Source organism: Schistocerca serialis, chromosome 1 (assembly GCF_023864345.2).
Source record: "Schistocerca serialis cubense isolate TAMUIC-IGC-003099 chromosome 1, iqSchSeri2.2, whole genome shotgun sequence".
Taxonomy (NCBI): domain Eukaryota; kingdom Metazoa; phylum Arthropoda; class Insecta; order Orthoptera; family Acrididae; genus Schistocerca; species Schistocerca serialis.
The window spans coordinates 635,355,554-635,372,998 of NC_064638.1; positions in this window are offsets into that span (position 1 = coordinate 635,355,554).

Below are 17,445 nucleotides of genomic sequence, written 5' to 3' on the forward strand. Positions count from 1 at the left end.
TATCACCAGTGCACAGCAAATAAAATTCTAACTCAGACAGAAATGTTATTTATACACTGACAGAAAAAATTTCAACCTCAAAAAAATAATTAATGAAGACTGTGGAATTTCGCGAATACAATTGTCTAGGTAACATATGAAACTGATCAACACTGCAAGATCACAGATTAATGTAAGCTCGAGATAAGCCATTGCAAGTCTGAAATACTGATGCGTTAATAACCGTTGTAACCGCCAGAATGTAGAATGCAAGCATTCAAACGTGCGCGCATTGTGTTGGACGGGAGCTGGATGTCAGTTTGTGCAATGGAGTTCCAGAGCTGTGGCATTTGGTCGGCCAGTACAGTGACTGTTAATGCTGTTTGTGGATAACTCTAGAGCTGTTGCCTAATGATGTTCCACTTGTGCTCGATTGGAGACAGATCTGGTGATTGAGCAGACCAAGGCAACATGTTGAGTTACAACAGCGTCTAGGAGAGCGTCATCCGGTTGGACAATACCCCCTGGGATGCTGTTCATGAATGGCAGCACATCAGTTCGAACAGCGGACTGGAGTACATTTTTGCAGTCTGGGTGCGTGGGATAACCACCATAGTGCTCCTACTTTCGTACGAAATCCCACATCACACCATAATTCCAGGTGTAGGTCCAGTATATCTAGCCCACAGACATACTGGTTGGAGGCCCTCAACTGGGCATCTTCAGTGACCTTCACTGGCACCGTAGCAGAACCAGATTTCATCAGAAAACACAACATATCTCCACCTTGTCCTCCAGTGAGCTCCCGCTTGGCACTACTGAAGTCGCAAACGGCGGCGATTTGGAGTAAGTGGAATACTCATTACAGGGCGTCCGGCTCGGAACTGTCCTTGAAGTAACCGATTTCTAACTGTCCGTTGTATCACAATGTTGTCAACTACTGCTCCAGTTGCTGCTGATGATGCAGTACTATGTGCCAGTGCCATACGACAAACATGATGGTCCCCCCTTTTGGCAGTATCAAATGGCCGTCCAGAGCCCAATCTTCTTGCGACTGTCGATTCTCGTGACCACCGCTGCTAGCAGTCACGGACATTGGCTACATTCCTGCCATGTCTCTTTGCAATATCGCAGAAGAAACTTCCAGCACCTCGTAGACCTATTACACTGCCTCATTCAAATTAATTGGAACTACAAATGACAAAAAAGTTTTCTTGTTTCAATCAACGAGCACCGCCATACCCACTTTTCTAGGCGACACTCTTCTTGTTTGTGATGTTTTATTACTTCCTGCTGTCATAAAAGCATCGGAAGAGTATACAACGCTGTGGCCCCATTTACATGGCGTTATTTTTACCTTCCACTAGCGACCTTTGGTAGCTGTTATTGTCTGTGGTGCAGAAATATAAACATTTCAGTTCTGCTGCTTGTGTGAGAATTACGACAGTGTTCAAGCTTTATGTATGATTTACCGTTTAAAATACCAAGATATAGTGGTAAAGTATTTTAGAAAGTTGCTAAAGTTCGCCATTTATGTGTGAATAAACAGTTGCTACAAGTGAGTCAACATAATTCACCGGAAGATAATTGTGAAGCTAAAACGACGAACAGTTCACAGAAGAAACTTGGAACTGGTGTAGAATTTCATCCACTAAAGACGAAGTGAATAGTGGTTTTAGAATAACTGATTTACAGATTATGTGTCCTGTTATTAGAAATTCGTATGACGTGGTAACTGAGGCACTAAATCTTTAAGATTATATGACAGCAATGACAGAGATGGTATTGTGTGTAATATGCACTTTTTTGTGAGAGCTGTCATTCTGACATTCAACTCAAAACATCTGATACTAAGAATTGGGCGTATGAAGCCAACATAAGATTCTGCTATGGGATGAGATGTGTTGGTGTTGGAAGGGAAGGTAGCAATTTGTATTGTGCATTAATGAATATGCCATCTCCGTCTGCCTTGTACTCAAACACTAAACAATCATCTTCTAAACGCCCTGGAAACAGAATGCAATAGCAGTTTGTCAGCAGCAGTTAAAGAGGCAGTTTTATTTAACAAAGACATTCAGGCAGAAGTGAATGACCCTTTTCCTTCTACAGATCTATGTGTTTCATGTGATAGCACATGGCTGAAAAGGGGCCACACCTCCCTACACGGCCGGCCGTGGTGGTCTCGCGGTTCTAGGCGCGCAGTCCGGAACCGTGCGACTGCTACAGTCGCAGGTTCGAATCCTGCCTCGGGCATGGATGTGTGTGATGTCCTTAGGTTAGTTAGGTTTAAGTAGTTCTAAGTTCTAGGGGACTGATGACCACAGCTGTTAAGTCCCATAGTGCTCAGAGCCATTTAAACCATTTTTTTGAACCTCCCTACACGCTGTTTCATCAGTTATAAGTGCTGACACAGGTAAAGTTTTGGATTTGCAGATGATGTCAAAATATTGCTCTATTTGTGCACATAGGAAGACGTTAGACAATAAGGAAGAAAAGAGAAAGTGACAAATAAAACCAAAATAATTTGCAGTAGGAATAGTGATGGTTCTAGTGGTGGTATAGAGCCAGCAGAAATGAAATTAAAATTTCATCGGAGTGAAATGGGGCATGGAGTTAGATATGTGAAATATCTTTGTGATGGAGATTCTAGTGCTTTTAAATTTGTGGTAGAAAGAAAGCCATATGAAAATGGATGCAAAATTAAAAAGCTAGAGTGTGTGGGATACATTCAGAAGAGGATGGGCGGGAGACTTCTGAAACTGAAACGAGAGCAAGAAGGTGCAAAACTCAAAGATGGAGAGCCACTGGGTGGGTCACAACGCCTGATTGACAAAAGATATCCACAATTTGCAAATATATTATGTCAAAGCAATAAGGCAAAACACTGGAGACTTGAAGGCAATGCAGAAGGCAGTGTGGTCAATATTTTTTCACAAGTTGTCAACTGATGAAAAGCCAATACATGAATTGCGTGGTATATCCTGGTGCAAATATAAGCTGGCAAATGCAGAACACAAAACCTATTCACATAAACACAGTCTACCTGAAGCAGTTTTAAACACCGTAAAGCGAACATTCCAGCTTATAGATCATCCAGATTTGTTAAAGAAATGTAACCATGGTGGAACACAAAACTCGAGTAAGAGCTTCAACAGTCTTATTTGGAAGAGATGCCCAAAAACAACATTTAGCTCATGTACTGTTGTTAAAATTGCCACTTATGAGACATGTCTGGTGTTTAATGATGGTAACATTGGAAGAAGAAGGACCCTTACTGGACTACGATTTGTCGCAGGTTGCTTCACCGAGACGCTATTGAAGAAGATAGATACGGCGCTGTTGCACGTTCTGGACTGTTTGTGAAGGATACAGCCAAAAGTGTTCGCCAGAAAGTTAAGAGAAAAAGGAAACAGGTACACGAAGAGCAAGAAGACCAAATGTAAGGTTATGGTCAACATTAAGGTACTAGTTTATGGTGTAAATCCTTATAAAATCTTTTATGTACATTTCCCAGAACTTTCATCTTTCAGTGCATAAAGAACATTTTCTCCTGAATCATTGGAGATAGAAAAGTGAAATTTTCTGCAGACTTTTTTCGTAGTATATCACAAATTTATGTGGTACAAATTTTTATAAATATATTTCTGTCAAAGTAATTTACTGTTCTGTGAAATTGAAATTGCTTTGTTTCATGCGTATAATTTTTTGAAATAAATTGTAAGAGCTCTAAAACTGATATCAAAAAACTGTTCCACACGTTTGATTATCTGATAACTAAGAATTACCTACACAACATGAAAGTTGTAAGTAAAGTAATTTTTGTGAAAATGTTCCTTGTATGATAGCACGCGTTGTGAAAATGTCCAACATTGCCAAGATCAATTTTTTTCCATCAGTGTGTGTCTACATGACATGAAGAGCTTACCTATAACAATTAAATGATACGTGCTTACGTAATGTGTACCACTGGAAAACAGCAAAAGGGCGTAACTAGTCTTGAAGATATATAATGATAATCTACTAATAATTAGAAGCCACTAAATCAATTCTTGTCCATTCAAGAAGAACAAAGTTATCTGTGACAAAGGCAGTGCACAAACAGGCGTTCTCCTCAACGCTGCAGCCAGAGTAATGCCATCAAGACCTGCAAGTTCAATGCAAGTAACATGATACGTGAAGGTAAAATCTTACAGGTTTTTGGTCATGCATGTTCCTCTTCGATTTGTTCTAACATAATCAATAGTTCATGCTCTCTGCTAAGATGGCCTTCAGGATCTTGGACCGAGCCCACCATCTTTACTACCAACGCCAATGTGGCAGAGAAAGTTGTAACAAACGTTCGCATGAAGAACCCTCAATTGATTCAACGATAACTGTGTTGCTTCTGGACTGAGGATATGTTGCTCTACCATGAAGAATGCGGATTCTCAAGATTGTGCTGGTTTCGTACTTTGTACGGAGAAGAAGACAGTGAGCTACTGTAACGTGAAAGGCTATTCCGTGTCTTTCTTCCTCGCAGTGATATAAATTATCGTAGAGTGTGTTTTCGTCTGTAAACTGGGAGGGAGAATAGTTTTCTCACTTCCACCCAGATGACGCTGGTGCTTGGACAATGGGCTGTCATGTGAGTTCGATACGTTAGTCGCGTTCCCCATGAGTCTAAAGAAACAGCGTTGAATTTCATTCATTGTTTTTCGTACTCCGATACAATTTTTGCTTATACTAAAACTATACTTTTTACAGTGCAAGTGTGCTGTAAATATCCAAAACCTATAACAACTTTTCTGAAATTATAAAGGGATTCAGTTCATAGAAACTGTTTTTCTACCATTTTTTGTTTAGTTACAGTAGCTGTACGAGAGCAAGATCTTTTCATATGGACTGTCTGAATCATCAGCCAATAGAAATTAAGTTTTTCTCGCACTTGGTGTAGTGCTGTGTGCTGGAGTTCATTGGAGGAGTCGTTCAGGAACCAGCTTACTGTGCACAACATGGGGAACCGCGCCACAAAAATTTCAGCTAAGATGAAGAAAATCATTCGTTTTTTCGTTCTTTCACAGTAAGTATGAAGCGACCACAAATTTAAATATTTTAGTGGACCTGAGAAATTTTAAGCGAATTTGTTTGGAAGTTATTTATGCGAGAACTTTCTTGTTGTACAACAACTACTTCTGTTCGTGAACATTCTCAGAACATTATGGCGAGCATTTCCTGTTAAGAAAACCACCAAACGACTGCGCGTAGCAACTCACAAATAGCTTTGGGCCAGTGAAGGTATAGAACTTGCAATTTATTCAGGTCGGACCTATAAAATTCTAGATATTTTCATGTGACTATTTGTATAACAACAGTAACAAATTATGAACGATAATAGCTTTCGATAGTAAACACGAACTTGAAAGCCATTCAGATCTTGTTTTAGAGACAAAGAAGCCCAATTAACTGAACTTCAAACGTTTTATACAAATTATTAGAATCCTGAACACCGATATTTTCTTATGAACATATAGATCCTGCCTCCAAGCTTGAGTTACGTGGCTTTTATTTGTTAGTGATTTAGTCGACGTTTCTTGAACGCTGCTTTTCGTCGGTTGAACCAGTATATATTAACACAGAGTGAAGCGAAGTCTGTCGACGTTGGTGGACTGCAATTTCTGCACCAAACACGGACTCTTACATCGAACTGTGATCTGAAATCCCATCGCATGTGGTGCATTTAGCGGCCGGGAAAAGTCGTGTTCAAGTGCCTGTGACCTTTAAAAGCAGCAATGTAAAACCTGAAAAGAGAGAGCCACACGTATGCAGACAGACGTAGGGACATGAGAGGTAGATAAAGGACTTAAAATCGGTGCAGGTATACTGCGAAGTGAATAGTAATAGCGGTGTGTCGAATGACAACTGTGGGGCTACTACGCCGGAAGCAGCAAAGCACCGTGTAGCGGCGAACCGTGGCGAGAAGGGAGACATGCGCTGTTGGCAACAGTGGACGGCGCGAGGATGCATTTTCTACAACACCGCTGTCAGAACTGAGTGGACGGACGCGCACAATCATTTCGCTGTGCTGTCAAAGAGAAGGAAAATCTAAGTAGTGTTTTACTTCGTTCGGTGTGTGTGTGTGTGTGTGTGTGTGTGTGTGTGTGTGTGTGTGAGTGTGTAAAGAAACGAGTGAACACTGATAAACCAAAAATTCTGTAATAATGGAAGAAAAGGAGTGGTAGATTTGAGTGTGACAATATTCGCAAACGATGGTGTGGGCGATGCATTTAGTTTTGAAGTATTACAAATCTATGATAGAGGTTTCCCAAATTCGTTTTCTCCTAATTATTATTGATTAATTAATGAACATGACATAGCGGAAGCTGATGTGAAGTTTGCATCGTGACTTGTTCCAGAAATCAAAGGGGACCCTGAGATTGAGCTTATGATCAGATGGATAGTATGGCAGTAACATATTATGAAGCAGATTAGCGAAAATAATAATATTATTATTATGGAGAAAAATGATGAAAAGAAGAAGAATATTATGAGTGGAGTGGAGTCTGCAATGGATCGATTAGTTTCTGAGAGTGACCGAAGATTTACTAAACAATCAGCAGTACATAAAACTAATTTAAAGTCTTTTAAAAAAGAAATACAGGAGGAAATGGAAAATAGACAATCCAATTTAAGAGATTCAAGGGAAAATTATGTGACACAACTAAGGATAGCTTGGAAGGATACATTTGTCAAGTAAAAACGAATGAACTGATACTGTTGTAAAGTGAAAAGTGAGTTAACAAATCAAATAAAGCAAGTTCCTGAAGAGAGCAAAGATGGGGGGAACAATTAAGTGCTGACCTAATGGGAGACTGCAATACCACTGCAGATAAAGTGAGGCAGAGAACCATAGTAGGCAGTCATGGTCTTTGAAAGAGGAAAGACAGATGTTAATGGCTTATTGACTTCTGCAGGGAAAGACGTAGTGACAAATACACGGCTCAGAAATCACTGGAGAATTTAGACTTGAAAATCATCTAGTGATAAATAGAAGCCAGACGGATTTTATACTGGTGGAAGAAAGAAAAAGGAACGAAATCAAGTAGGTGAAGGTATTAACAGCGACCATAATTTACTTATGGCAGATACAAAAACAAAAATGAAAAAAAAAACTGAAGAAGGCTACCATGGTGAAGAAGTCGAACCTAAAAAAAGATCTAGGAAAAAAATAATTACGAAAATGCTATCGCTTGAAACTACTACCATATTACGAGAGAAAGAACCCTCTGACAATGTCAACGAGTACTAGAATATGTTGAAATAAAGAATCATGAAAGCAGGGCAGAAAAGTATAGGATACGTAAAAGGGAAACGGGCAAAAAGGACCTGGGCTACACAGGAAATAATTACGAAGATGGAGACAAGAGTAAAATTAAAAAATAAAAACAATGAAGATGCAAGAAGAATGTACTGAAGAAACTGCGTTGAGAAGCATAGCAGACTAGGAAAAAATGGCTAAAGGAAGATTGCGACTCAGTTGAGGAACTGGAGAAGAAGATGTGATTCACTGTACAACAGAATAAAGACTGCAACATGAGACCAAAAGAGACCAGGAAGTGCTACTACGGAAATTCTCAATTAAGACGAAAATGTAGTGTACAAAACTCATGAGGGCATTCTACAGAGATGAGAAGACTAGACACAGGTCACTAAACAACAACTCTGGAACTTGAATTCATGAACAGTGTAAACAATGACGAGAAAGGACCAACAATCATAACAGCAAAAGTGAAGAACGCAATAGCTACACTTAAAAACAGGAAAGCAGTGGGTTCAGATACAATACCAAGAGAAATACTAAAATATTTGAACTGAGACGCAATAAGAGAAATATTGATTTTATGTAACAAAATATATGACAGGGTGGAACGGCCAGAAGACAACAGTGGTGATTCCACTTACAAAGAAACAAGGAACCAAGAAATGCAGTGAGTACAGGACAGTTAGCCTCATTCCACATGCAGACAAATTTATGTTAAGGACCACTAACAGAAGACTGGAAAATGTAATGGAAATTAATGTGGCTGAAGAGCTGTCTGGTTTTAGAAGAAATACAGGCACAAGAAATGCAAATTTTGAGAGAGAGATTTATTGAAAAGGTTAGAGATCCATACATGTGCTTTATAGACCTGCAGAAGGTCTTTTATAATGTGGCTTGGCATAAACTTGCAACTAGAATAACGGAAAAGAGGGTAGCCGAATGACTCATTATATTTAAATAACGAAGTATCTGTGAAAGTGAGAGGAGAAAGTACCAACTGCAGAACTAGAAAAAGGAATAAGAGAAGGCTGCTTTTTATCTTCTACACTTTTCAGCCTACGCTTAGAAAATATGACTGGCAACTGTGCAGAAAATGACAAGGGGTAAAAATTGGAGGATGTGTAAATAGGCTGTTTGGGTTTTTATATTGGTAACGCCACCGCCACGTAGCGCTCTGTATGAAAATCACTGGCTGTGCTGTGTGCTGTCTGTGGCTGGGTGGCACTGTTGGAATTTGCTGTTGTAGTGTTGAGCAGATGGCTGTTAACAGCGCTGTTGGAGGTGAGCCGCCAGCAGTGGTGGATGTGGGGAGAGAAATGGCGGATTTTTGTGAGCAGATGATCTGGACGTGTGTCCATCAGAGACAGTAAATTTGTAAGACTGGATGTCATGAACTGACATATATATTAAGACTTTTGAACACTATTAAGATAAATACATTGTTTGTTATCTATCAAAATCTTTCATTTGCTAACTATGCCTATCAGTAGTTAGTGCCTTCAGTAGTTAGAATCTTTTATTTAGCTGGCAGTAGTGGCGCTTGCTGTATTGCAGTAGTTCGAGTAACGAAGATTTTTGTGAGGTAAGTGATTCATGAAAGGTATAGGTTATTGTTAGTCAGGGCCATTCTTTTCTAGAGATTACTGAAAGTCAGATTGCGTTGCGCTAAAAATATTGCGTGTCAGTTTAGTGTTGATCAGAATAAGTAAAGAGAGAAATGTCTGTAAACGTTCAGTTTTGCTCAGCTGTTTGAAAATCAAATAATGTAAGAGGTTTATCAGCGCAGTAATTCATTAATTTTTCTAAGGGGACGTTTCAGATGAAGAAAATGAGAAAATGGTGTTTGAGGTTTGCAGACGACATGGTTCTCCTAGCCACAGGTGAAAAAGAATTGCAGAAGTGGTAAAGACCATTGACGCTAAAGGAAAGATTTATGGAGTGAAAGTCAATACAAAGGAAACAAAAACAATGGCACTAACAGAAAGTAAAAAAGTAAAGATATTGCTGAATGAAGAAGTATTAGAAGATGTACACAGATTTAAATACCAAAGAATCAGAATAGAAACTAGCTGAAAGAGCTACACAGCAATGACAATCAGAAAAGCAAAGGCGGAAAATTCATTTTATAAAAAAAAGAGAATTTTATCCATCAGTGTGGACAAAAATTTTGGGAAAAGGTAATTTTTTGTGTGTGGAATGTCCTTCTGTATAGTGATTAAATGTGTAGTCTAAGGATGACATACAGAGCGAGGGTGCGGAGTTCTGAAATTAGACGTGAAGGAGGATGAAAAGAATAAGTTGGAGGGATAGAGTAAAAAATGAAGAGGTACTGAGAAGAGTGCGTGGGCACAGACAGTTTCTGGCTGTAATAAAAAGAAGGAAACGAAACTGGATTGGACATATATTAAGAGAGAAGGATGGGGCTACGACTGTGCTGGGCCCTGCGCACTGCAGATTGAATGGTTTGGCTCGAGCCCCCACGTGCTATGGCACGAATATATATATATATATATATATATATATATATATATATATATATATATATATATACACTCCTGGAAATGGAAAAAAGAACACATTGACACCGGTGTGTCAGACCCACCATACTTGCTCCGGACACTGCGAGAGGGCTGTACAAGCAATGATCACACGCACGGCACAGCGGACACACCAGGAACCGCGGTGTTGGCCGTCGAATGGCGCTAGCTGCGCAGCATTTGTGCACCGCCGCCGTCAGTGTCAGCCAGTTTGCCGTGGCATACGGAGCTCCATCGCAGTCTTTAACACTGGTAGCATGCCGCGACAGCGTGGACGTGAACCGTATGTGCAGTTGACGGACTTTGAGCGAGGGCGTATAGTGGGCATGCGGGAGGCCGGGTGGACGTACCGCCGAATTGCTCAACACGTGGGGCGTGAGGTCTCCACAGTACATCGATGTTGTCGACAGTGGTCGGCGGAAGGTGCACGTGCCCGTCGACCTGGGACCGGACCGCAGCGACGCACGGATGCACGCCAAGACCGTAGGATCCTACGCAGTGCCGTAAGGGGACCGCACCGCCACTTCCCAGCAAATTAGGGACACTGTTGCTCCTGGGGTATCGGCGAGGACCATTCGCAACCGTCTCCATGAAGCTGGGCTGCGGTCCCGCACACCGTTAGGCCGTCTTCCGCTCACGCCCCAACATCGTGCAGCCCACCACCAGTGGTGTCGCGACAGGCGTGAATGGAGGGACGAATGGAGACGTGTCGTCTTCAGCGATGAGAGTCGCTTCTGCCTTGGTGCCAATGATGGTCGTATGCGTGTTTGGCGCCATGCAGGTGACCGCCACAATCAGGACTGCATACGACCGAGGCACACAGTGCCAACACCCGGCATCATGGTGTGGGGAGCGATCTCCTACACTGGCCGTACACCACTGGTGATCGTCGAGGGGACACTGAATAGTGCACGGTACATCCAAACCGTCATCGAACCCATCGTTCTACCATTCCTAGACCGGCAAGGGAACTTGCTGTTCCAACAGGACAATGCACGTCCACATGTATCCCGTGCCACCCAACGTGCTCTAGAAGGTGTAAGTAAACTACCCTCGCCAGCAAGATCTCCGGATCTGTCCCCCATTGAGCATGTTTGGGACTGGATGAAGCGTCGTCTCACGCGGTCTGCACGTCCAGCACGAACGCTGGTCCAACTGAGGCGCCAGGTGGAAATGGCATGGCAAGCCGGTCCACATTACTACATCCAGCATCTCTACGATCGTCTCCATGGGTGAATAGCAGCCTGCATTGCTGCGAAAGGTGGATATACACTGTACTGGTGTCGGCATTGTGCATGCTCTGTTGCCTGTGTTTATGTGCCTGTGGTTCTGTCAGTGTGATCATGTGATGTATCTGACCCCAGGAATGTGTCAATAAAGTTTCCCCTTCCTGGGACAATGAATTCACGGTGTTCTTATTTCAATTTCCGGGAGTGTATGTATATGGCTCCACATCAAACCTGCCATAAACTCACGCTGATTTATAATTTGAACAAGTAGTTTATTACTATTTTTCTACTAAAGTCTTCAACATATTCATTAAACACTTAAAATACAGTCTGAGGGGCTTTTACATAAGAGACGCCATTAATAACTGATGAGACAACACTTCACTATAAAATTCATACGTCGCGATCACGACACTGAACAGTGTGTTTACAGTTCACAAAATACACTGTTATCTGGTGTCCTATCTATTATATTGCGCTCTCAACTTGATCGTCGATACATACATACTAGTCCCCGAACATGCCTACATCCGTAAACACTTTCTTCATATTAATCGGCCAAAGCATTACCGAGATATTAGCTTTTAAACCTTCATTAATTTACAATTTTTAAGACAACAATAACTTTTAAACTATTATATATTTTTGTAGCGCTTCTGGATAATTTAGCTTTACATATTTTTCCGTGCATGAGTGCCAACTCGCACCTCCGTGTTGCTCTCAGTTTTGTTTTTATCAATTTTTCTCTGGCATATAAACTCCTCCAAGCATGGAAGCACGGCCATACACGTCCCTGCCAGGCTTCCGCTCGGGTTTTTCCATGGCTACGTAAACTCTAGCCGCTCGCCACAGCTCCGTAGCAACCGCCGACCACGTCCTCTGCGGCGGGAAAAAATGGTTCAAATGGCTCTGAGCACTATGGGACTTAACTTCTGAAGTCATCAGTCCCCTAGAACTTAGAACTACTTAAACCTAACTAACCTAAGGACATCACACACGTCCATGCCCGAGGCAGGATTCGAACCTGCGACCGTAGCGGTCGCGCTGTTCCAGACTGAAGCGCCTAGAACCGCTCGGCCACTCCGGCCGGCGCTGCGGTAAACTGCCGCTCCAATCTCCCCACACAGCTTGTACGCTAATAGGGCCCATAAACATATTCTTAGAAGCATATGTTCAAGGAGAAATGAGGTGAGGGAGGAAGAGATTTCAGCTCCCGTACGGCGTGATGGATGGCCGCACGTACAGTAGCATTAAGAAGGAAGCAATGAATTGAAGACACAATGAACCTGCCAATACAGCAGAAAACTGACGATAATGACAATGTTCGTAAGCATTATGATAATGGACACGACATTTTGGAAGCTAAAATTAGGGAGGAAAAAGATGAGTGTGAACTGTTCGGTGTGCGTGTGTACAGGAAATCTAACTTAACACAATATAGTACACCTGTAAGTGAAAAGTTGCATGATCATGATTTTAGATTAAAATGAGCAGAGCAGAATAACTGTTTACTCGATAATGATTCGGATTTATGTGCAGCAATACAGAATTATTTGAACATTCTCCCTGATAGCAGAGAAGGAGTTCCGGGGACGGTCTGGGGAGTAAGCATTATTGTACCCAAAGGAAAGAGTAAAAAGGTAGTAAAAAAAGAAGTTACGTTACCTGTAAAAATTGAGGATTTACAACTGTACCAGAATTTTCTTATTATATACGCCTTAAGTGTGCTTATGTTCTCAAGAGCGGATTTCTTGCAAAAATATAAGGAAAAATAGATTTTCAAAATAATAATACTGTCGTGGTAAACGTGAAATCTGTCGGTTGGAGAAGTAGGTAATGATTCAGATCAAAAAGTGATGTGTCTATACGATACTGCAAGCAATAAGAAGACGCAGTAGGATGCAGTTAATTGGCCTCAGGATATGAGGGCTCTCTGCGACGTCAGAGGTTTGGCAAACACGAGGGGACCTCAATTGTTGTCAGTACTCCTTCAGTTTTTGTTTCGTATTATCAGTGTGCCGCTTTTTCAGTGAGAAATTTTGCTATCGACCTTCATTCTTCTCTATTTGGTGCAAGTGATTTTTGAAGTAAATTTATTTGTAATAAAATACAAATAAAAGGCTAGACATGTAAAGAGAATGGAATTGTGGAGTCAATACATAAATATATTTGTCAATGTACAAAGAAAAATTGGAAATTTTTGGTAAGTTCCTATGGACCAAACTGCTGAGGTCATCGGTCCCTAGGTTTACACACAACTGAATCTAACTTAAATTAACTTACGCTAAGGACAACACTCACCCATGCAAGAGGGAAGACTCTCCGACGGGGGGAGCTGCGCGAACCGTGGCAAGGGGCCTAGACCTCGCGGCTACAGAAAAAAAATGGTACAGAAAAGAAGATAAAAATCTTTGGTATTCTATGTGTACTGTAAAGTAAAGACATTATTGCAAGTAGTTTCAGCATTTTGCATACATTATGGATTTGTATATATTATAAGAAGTTTATGAAACAAGAAATAGTAGTTTCAAGGTTTAAAGTTTCTCTTGAGTTAATGAATATGTTTACTAGTTCTGAAAGAAAAGTTGAAAGAAGAAGAGGAGAAGTAAATTGCTTGAATAATAAATCCGAAATTTCTTTCAGCGCTAACTTGCTAAAGAATTAACTTGAACTTGAAGTGCATTTAAATTTTTCTTTTTGGGAACTGAGTCAAGCAGAAATAGTATCATATAGTGTACTATCTTTCTTTTATTAGTGTAAATAGTTCACTTTTACTGATAAATATAAACATTTTGACTGTTGAGAACGAGTTGCCTTGACATGATCTGCTGCTGCCACCCATGTGCTGAGGAAGTGCTTAAACGCGGCCTCTTGGTTTTCCTTACGTGCTGCTGATGTGTTTAGGCAACTCATTTTGCCAAACCTCTCACTGCTACGGCCACAGCATTGCAAGGGGAAGCGAGAAGTGCTGGAGCGGGAATTCGAGCGGTGTCGTTGAAATATGCAGCCTAGGGAACTGTCCAAACTTCGAACGTGCCAGTGAAAAAGGTGTATAAAATTTTACAAAACATTCTGCATTGCTATCCATACAAAATTATCCATGGGCACGAGTTTCTTAATACTGACCTGTCAGCAAAACAAACGTTTGCTCCAGAATTTCTTGCCCACAAGGAAACATACAATGAATGGCCATGGAACATTCTGTCGGCTTCTCAACACATAGAACTACAGAACATTGACAGTGGAAAAACCGCTCGCACATCAGCCGGTACCAGTCCATTCATATACTATGTGATCAAAAGTATCCGGACACCTGGCTGAAAATGACTTACAAGTTCATGGCGCCCTCCATCGGTAATGCTGGAAGTCAATATGGTATTGGGCCACCCTTAGCCTTAATGACAGCTTCCACTCTCGCAGGCAGAAGTTCAATCAGGTGCTGGAAGTTTTCCTGGGGAATGGCAGCTCATTCTTCACGGAGTGCTGCACTGAGGAGAGGTATCGATGACGGTTGGTGAGGCTTGGCACGAAGTCGGGATTCCAAAACATCCCGAATGTGTTCTATAGGATTCTGATCAGGACTCTGTGCAGGCCAGTCCGTTACAGGGATGTTACTGTCGTGCAACCCCTCCACCACAGACCGTGCATTCTGAACAGGTGCTCGATCGTGTTGAAAGATGCGATCACCGTACCGAATTGCTCTTCGACAGTGGGAAACAAGAAGGTGCTTAAAACATCAATGTAGGCCTGAGCTGTGACATTGCCACGCAAAACAACAAGGGATGCAAGCCCCCTCCATGAAAAACACGAGCACACCATAACACCACCGCCTCCGAATTTTACTGCTGGCACTACACACGCTGGCAGATGTTCACCGGGCGTGATGTGTGGCTTATGAGCAGCCGCTCGACCCTAAATTCCAAGTTTTCTTACCTCCCACCTAACTGTCATAGTACTTGCAGTGGATCTTGTGTGATGGTCTGGATCGATGTCTGCCTGTTACACATTACGACTCTCTTCGAGTGTCGGGTGTCTCTGTCAGTCAACACACAAGGTCGGCCTGTACGCTTTTGTACTGTACGTGTCTCTTCACGTTTCCACTTCACTGTAAAATCGGAAACAGTGGACCTAGGTATATTTAAGAGTGTGGAAATCTCGCGTACAGACGTATGGCACAAGTGACACCCAATCACCTGACCTCGTTCGAAGTCCGTGAGCTCTGCTCTCAGGATATCTAATGACTACTGAGGTCACTGATATGGAGTACCTGGTGGTAGGTGGTAGCACAGCGTACCTAATATGAAACACGTAGGTTTTTGGATGTGTCCGGATAATTTGATGACATAGTGTATATTTATAGTTCTCAAAACATACAGAATTTTACTCACCTCAAAATTCTGTATTTGAACAGTTAACACCGTATTAGAAACAGCTTTATTTTAAAAAAAACAGCACTAAAATGTGTAGAAGGCGAAATATTTACAAATTAGGAACAAAACACAGCATCATGTCTAGCAAAAACAAAAACCATAAGAAATGAAGGAAACTGCTTACGACGGTCATTAGTGTGCATGCCTTCATATGACTGTAAACACAACCACTAGACAAAAGTACCTACCAAAAATCGTCATGTGTTCTTAGGTACACTATCCTCTAGATACAACCCTCTCCCCTAAATCATAAATTTGAAACTATTTTCAACTTGTGTGAATCACAATCTAATTGTCTTCACTGTCCTCTACATAGAAACAGATCCGGCTTAAAATTACACGATTTGTGGTACCTTCTTATCCACATTCACAGGTCGGTGTGTTAGTACGTACGACCTGATTTTGATATTTCGGATATGTGCAATAGCCTCTTAACAGGAATACTCAATATTACCGCCTAACAGTGCTTCTACTTTCCCTTCCAGACTGCCAGGTCTAATCTCCAGTCTCGTACATGTCTTCAAAGAAAGATTTATTAGATGGGCATTCTTCGAAGATATCGTGTGTTCTACCATACCGATCGCGCTCCTACCAATATAAGACGGCCTGCAAGGTACGGTAACGGGAGAACTAGGCCGCAAGTAGCACCTCCATCCCACTCTGAGTGTTTCGCATACAGCTGCTCTGCAAAATCTGGGAGCCTGGAGGCAGCCCGGATAAGAAATGACCTATTTGTGCCTGGCTGCGAGGGCGCAGGGTAGAGAGAGAGGTGCTGCGGAGAACGAATGCCGGGGTTTGGCACAGCGGTAGGGGTAGAGTGGAAGCTGACCGGCGCCACGCCGAGGTCTAATGTATTCAGGGCAACAGAGGAGGGGTGCGGCCGGGCATAGCGGAGGCACCTCGCCTCGAGTGCACCGGCGGCAACGCGATATTAGCTCGTTACGGGGGATGAGGCAGACGCCAGCCCTAATAGCGGCCGTAAATACAAACCCCCTTCCGTGCCAGACAGCATCCTGCGGCAAATACTGCAGCGTTAGCCCTCCCAGCCAAGTGCTGTCTGGGTCACCGTGTACAAAGTGTATATTCTGAGACTGTCATTCAAACTTCGTGTCCAATCTCACACAGATGTACAAGCAGCTGCATAACATAAGAGCAATAATTTCTAAGTATGATACAACAGTTACACTCGAAGAAAATATACATTTGGGAGGCAATTACAGAAATGATTTGAGAAATCAAACTTTCATATAACTATGAACAACTGCCTCCGGTCACAATCAAGATTTCATTTCAATGGAATATGCATTTCGAGCCCTGGCGGTTCACCTTGAAGTTCTTATACTGTATAATATGTTTTTTTTTCGCGAGGTCTAAGGGCCTTGTCACGGTCCGCGCGGCTCCCTCCGTCGGAGGTTCGAGTCCTCCCTCGGGCATGGGTGTGTGTGTTGTCCTTTGCGATAACTTCAGCAGTTTGGTACCATAGGATCTTATCACGTAATAAAATCATTTTTCCCTCTATTTATATTAATTCTGGTCCTCGTAAGGGTGGCGTATTGTGAATATAAATTTACGGAATTAAGATATATCGATAATTAACTTACCGTTTTCAGTAGTAGACACACGGTTCGAAGCACAGTATGAGTGGACGTGCTTATGCTCACATACACACTTTCCATTACAAAATTTGGAAATTTGTGGTAAGTTCCTATGGGACCAAACTGCTGAGGTCATCAGTCCCTAGGCTTATACACTACTTAATCTAACTTAAACTAACTTGCGCAAACAACAACACACACACACATGCCCGAGGGACGACTCGAACCTCCGACATGGGGAACCGCGCGAACCGTGGCAAGGCGCCCTAGAGCGCACGGCTACCCCTCGCGGAATTTCCATTGCAAGGCGCATTTGTAAACACAAGTCAGAACAAGTCAAGGAACTTCAAATGTAAAGAAAATATATTTTTACAAATA